The sequence below is a fragment of the Gordionus sp. m RMFG-2023 genome, chromosome 5 (assembly GCF_954871325.1).
Source record: "Gordionus sp. m RMFG-2023 chromosome 5, tfGorSpeb1-WG-v2, whole genome shotgun sequence".
Taxonomy (NCBI): Eukaryota; Metazoa; Nematomorpha; class Gordioida; order Chordodea; family Parachordodidae; genus Gordionus; species Gordionus sp. m RMFG-2023.
The window spans coordinates 15,790,187-15,796,496 of NC_088779.1; positions in this window are offsets into that span (position 1 = coordinate 15,790,187).

Below are 6,310 nucleotides of genomic sequence, written 5' to 3' on the forward strand. Positions count from 1 at the left end.
CGATTTGATTAGTTGAATTTTAAAATTAAACTCTTTAAAAATAATTTGAAAAAGATTATATAAATTTAAAAAAGTGATTTATTGTGGATATAAAATAAAAAAATACAAGGTTCCGCAAAGAACATTTTAATTATTTACGAATAATTTCAGATATTTATGAATAATTTTGAATATTTATTATTTACAAATTTTTAATAATATTTATGAAAATTTCAAATCATAGGAACAGGGTTGCCAGGTCAAATTTTCAAATTTGGTATTATGCGGGAGAAATATGAAAATTGCGGTAGAAATAGAAAAAGTGCTAACAAAGTACCGGCCTTCCGGGATTTTGAATTAACTTAATTATCCGCCTATTATTTTTTATAATTAGTTTATATAAATACAAAGTCGGTAACTATTTTTCAAAACATCTTGATTTATTAAAATATATTAATTTTTATTTAAATATATAAGAATGTAAACAAGATAAAATTTTATAAAAAAAAACGAATTTCCGTGATCCGTGATATATAGCGCATATGCCCTCTGACGTTGAATAAACAACAGAGTTACGCTAGGTATTCCTCATTTCCATCTAATTGGAACATAAGTTAACTGGGGTGAAAGTTTAAAAAAAAATATGAGGAGCCCTCTACACGTTTGTGGGCAAGCCGTACGTACTTGTACGCGCAACATTTCGAAAAATGTTACAGACGTCCATAGGCTTTAAGAAAAAGAGCGGGGCAAAAAAAGAGCTCTGCCCAAGAACTGCAGTATAAGTTAATTACTTTAAAGATGGGTTGTGGCTTATTTTAAATGTATTTTTTTATAATTAAAGATGTGAATTTATACTAAAAAAAAATTTTTTTAAAGAGCATACCAATTCCATTTTGGTTTGTCCTGAAAAGGTTTGGAAAATACTAGTTGAGAATAATTAACATTATAAAAACAAGCACAGATGTTTTTTATTTAAAATATTTGTCTTTAATTCTGAAGAGCTTCTTTATGGAATTTTTGCAGTTGTTTAACTTGATAAATTGTTTCATGTTTAAGTTTAGTTCCATAATATCTTTTATGGTTTTATAATACCACAAAGATTTATATTTTGTATATACTTTCCTATTATAAGTGTAGAGCCATGTAATGGAGTCATGAACTAGATTATGGTCTTAGTTCCTTATGATGTGAGCTAAGAATTGAATGCGACGTTTCTTTAATGTAATATGAATTGGAGTGTGTTTTGATATTCTCCATAAATTATTATTAGATATTACTTTTGGGTAGAAGATACCATTTATAGTACGGAGGCAGTTATTTAAGAATGATTGTAATCTTCTATTTTTTGTTTTATTTATTTCCCATAAATCTCGACCAAATAATAATATAGGAATTATAGTAGAATTGAAAATTCTTAGTCTGGTGTGTACAGAAATCTCTTTCGTTTTCCATATTTTCATATATTTATAACCCCTCTCGCTTTTTGTATTCTAATTTTCAATTCTTCTTTACAGCATCCTTTATTGTCAAGCATAACTCCTAAATATTTTATTTTATCTACAATCTTAATTGCATTTCCTCCAATTGTAAAATTTAAATTTTGAGTTGCATTTGGGGAAGGAAGAATAAAAGTTTTATTAAAGTTTATTTTTAGACCCAATCTCAAACTTAATGTTTCTAATAAGTGTAACATATTTTTTGTTTCTTCAACACTTGTAGACACAATGGATATATCATCAGCATAAGATATTATTCGATTTTCCATACTTATTGTAACATTTGAACCTATATCTAATAGATTTGCAGCTCCCAGGGCTTCTTTTATTATTTTATACATTATGATATTAACAAGAAAGGTGAAAGTGTGCATCCTTGTTTTACACCTTTTTTAATTCTGAAAGAGGGGGATACTTTATTCTTTATTTTAAAACAAGCGAATAAATTAGAATAGTGATTCTTTAGAATGTAGATAACATTAGATTCATTCCAGCATTCCAAAAGTGTTCTCCACAGGGCATCATGATTTACGCTATCAAAAGCTCTGCTAAAATATAAGAAAGTGAAGAAAGATGGAATTTTATATTTCCAACATTTCTGTATCATTATTTTTAAAGCTAGAATAGGTTCTAGAATATTTTTATTTGGTCTATAAGCTAAGCACAAATATATTTAGGGAATAAGTTTGATATAGATGACATCATCCTGTTTTTAAACAGGACCATAAAAATCTTAGATACAGTAGAAGTAAAAGCAACAGCACGATAGTCATTAAATTTTATTGGGTCATTTATTTTAGGAAAATTACATAAGAAATATTCCATTCTGCAGGGGTTTTTCCGGTTTCCCATATTTTATTAAAAAGAGATAATAAAAAGGAGGATATAGTTCTAGGAGCAATTTTGAGATGTTCAGCTGTTATTTTATCAAGTCCGGGAGCTTTATTATTACGCAATTTTTTAATTATTTTTACAATTTCATCCGTGGAGAAACCCAACGGGGGTGGAACTAAGTGCTCATTAATGTTAGTTCGATAGATAGTTCTTCTTGAGTCGAAGACCATCATATAATAGTCAAGCCATAGTGCTATTTGTTCTTCTTGGTCAAAGATTTGCTTTCCATTTGCTAAAACTAATTAGGGAAGTTTCTTAAAGCTGTACGGTTTACAAAAATATTTTAATTTTTTATAAGCATTATAAATTCTATTTTTCTTTCATATCCTTATCAATTTTAAAAGGCTATTTTTGTAATGTATCTCCTTCTATCGCTCCTCAACAATTTTTGTACATCTTTCCACAATTCTTTATTCAGATTGTTACCTTCTCTGAGCTGACTAATTTTTGTTATTGTTTCATTTGTTAACCATTCATTTCTTGAATAAATATTTATATTAGGTAGCCTATTATAAGAATCTGTAATATCTTTTTTGAAAAGGTTACAGCATTCATCAATACTTCCATTCGAGGACATGTTTAGAAAATTATCTTTATTTCTGACAAGTATTTGATCAAATAGCAACAAATCATCTTGCGACTGAGCTTTAATTTGTTTTCTGGAGAGGAGAGGTTTAAAGAGATTTGCCCTGTGAAAAGATGTAACCCCATTATGGTAACCCCATAAATTTTTTATAGTTAACGAATTTAATTTTACAATTAAAAATATATTTTATGTGAACATCTCCTCGCAAAACGATCGCTTGGAAATCTACCGTGTGTGTGTATATATATAATATAATAGGAATAAGCGCTTAATTATCACGTATCACGTTTAAATACATAATTCGGTACTCCAAAAATAAGAAATAATACAGATGCAACTACAGTTGCGGCAATTTTAATCACTTATCTTGTAGTACAACATTCACAGAGATTATCATCACAATGTTGGTGGAATCTTTTTCCCATAATATTTAACGACTCTAATATAAATGAAATCTATACTTGTAAAACAAAACTGAGCAAGGCTATCATCAATGTTTTAGGACCTAAATCCAGGAGGTCAATTCTTGACTATTTGAAAGATGGGCATACATATGCAATTCTAACAGATGCATCTATTAAGGGAAATATTTCCGCTATTTCAACAAAATTAAGGTTGTTTCAATAAAACTATTAAATTTTTTCTCTTCAAATAGTGAAAAATCCAAAGACATCGCTAACCATATAATGGTAAATATATTCGAGATTATCAATAAATTGCATGTCAGCTTTCTGATCTGATATTGCCTCAGTGAATTTGGTAAAAACAGAGTGTATTTACAGAATTGAGTCAGCACAATGTTGGTTGCGATATTGAATTTTAAAATTTTATAAGCATTTAAAAAAATATTTCTTAAATAAAGATTATAAAAGCTGTCCTAACATTTAAAAAAATTTTCCAATAATGAATGGCAGGGATATATTTAGGAATGATTTCACATGTAGGAAATCTACTACATGCTGTTAATGTGTGGTTGTAATCAGAAGAATCTTAACAAAGATTCACAAAATTATGCTGCAGATGTGTTCATCTTTATAGTTAAAAATTGAAAATAAATTTTATGGCGCCATTGCTAAAACTTAATTATATTTTATTTGAGATTTAAATAATAGAACTAAATGTTTACCGTCGTTATTGTGATATTTATAAAATTCCTGGGATGACATATTATATATTTGTTTAACCATTAGCTCGGCATTTAATGTTGTTAAAGCTATTCGATTTCTCTCCTTTTTCCAGGCAGTCCTAATCAGGCTAAAAATGCGCTCGGGTGAGGTATTAGAATGAGGTAAGGAGAAGACATACTCGCATATTTTTTCCAAGCATCGGGATTTATCGTTATTACGAAAAAATTCTATCCTCTGCTTTTAGACCATCTAACTTTAAGTATTTTGGCGAATCATAAAAAATAAAGAGAATTACAATCTTCTCAAACAAGGCATCAATGTCTTTCGGTATTTTTAATATAATTAAATTATAAAAACCATCAATTGATGGTTTCTGTTCCAAGGTCATAATATTAATACATTTGTAATTAGAGTTATTAAAATCAAACTTTGATTGTAAATATTCAAAAATTGTCTTAATAAAAATATCTGCTTCAATTAAAAATGTATTAATTAGAGTATATTTGAACATTTTAATATAATATTTTTAGCAATAGCGCCATAAAATTAATTATCAATTTTTAACTGTAGAGATGAACAGAGGTGAAGCATGATTTGTGAATTTTTTTTAATAAAGAATATTCTGGTTGCAACTGAATATTAACTGGATGAAGTAGATTTCCTACATGTGAAAAGAATCCCAAATATGCTGCCATTTCATACTCGAAAAAATTTTTCAAAATTTTAGGACAGCTTTTAGAATCTTTATTTAAAAAGTATTTTTTTAAGGGTTTGTAAAATTTTAAAATTCTATCAATGGCAGGTATTAATGACAACAACCTGATAGGTATATATCGCAACAACTCACACCATTCCAAGTCAGACCACTTCACCAACTCTTTTAATTCATTAACTCTTTTAGTTGATTAACTAAATTCGTTAAAACATTTCATAACAATTATTTCGACATTGCCTTCTTGCAAGAATTATGTTGGCATATATAGCCAATTGGTATTAATTCATTCTTGTGCTGCCTCAATTCAATAACTTTGGTTTTAGCCAATTTTTAGAGGCATTATCAGCGCAAAAAGCGGACATGCAAATCATGATAACCCTGAATCAGCTATATTTACCATTATGTGGCTAGCTACATCGTTGGATTTTTCACTATCCGAGGAACAAATTTTAACAGTTTTATTGAAATGTTCTTATTTTTGCTGAAATAGCGAAGGATCTATTTCCCTTTAGATGCATCTGTTAGAATTGCATATGGATGCCGATCTTTCAAATCATCTAGAGTTGACCTCTAGGATTCAGGTACTAAAACACTTGTGATAGCCTTGCTCATTTTTGTTCTACCACAAGTAAAATTTGTACTCATATTGGGGTCGTTAAATATCATGAGAAAAATATTCGACCCACATTGTGATGATATAGCTTGTGAATGTTGAACTACTTGATAGATGTATACGATTTCCGCAACTGTAGTTGTATCTGTATTAATTATTATTTTTGAGAATATTTTTGTATTGCAATCGATGTTGATATACTCCCCTGTACTGACTTATATGAATGAAATGATGTTGATTTATTATTGGATAAAAATAAAACAGGATAGAAAGAAATTTACAAACTAGACATGTTTCTCGAATAAATATTTAAAATTTATTTTAAAAATATAAAAATAATCAATTAATGTCTCTCAAAATCATTATTTATATATATTAAAAACGTTAAAATACTTTTAAAAAAATTGTAAAAAATTGCAGTAGATTTTTGCGGGAGATTTCCAAATGCGGTAGTTTTGCGGGAAAGATGTCTGCGTGTAAACTAAAAAATTGCGGGAGTCTCCCGCTGATGGGGGGAGACATGGCAACCCTGCATAGGAATAATTAAGAAGAGCTTATTTATAAAATTTTTAAAACATTCGTAATTATCGCAGCAAGTCTCCAGAAATCACGAATTTTTTAAAAAAATCAGAATCCATGATAAAATTTTTAAGTCCCACAACCCATTTTGCTAAAATAGCTCACACCCGCTAATTTACAGCTCAAATCAATAGAAAGTTAACAAACTATACTATGATAGAAAACTCTTTCTTCTTTGATTTATCCCAAAATTTAAAAAATTGGGAGAGTAAGGAATAAATAATAAATTTGCTAATTTTTAAAAGACTTGCAAAAAAATAATTTATTAAATATAAATTACAAATTGTATCATTTTATATTATATATTAGGAATTTAATATA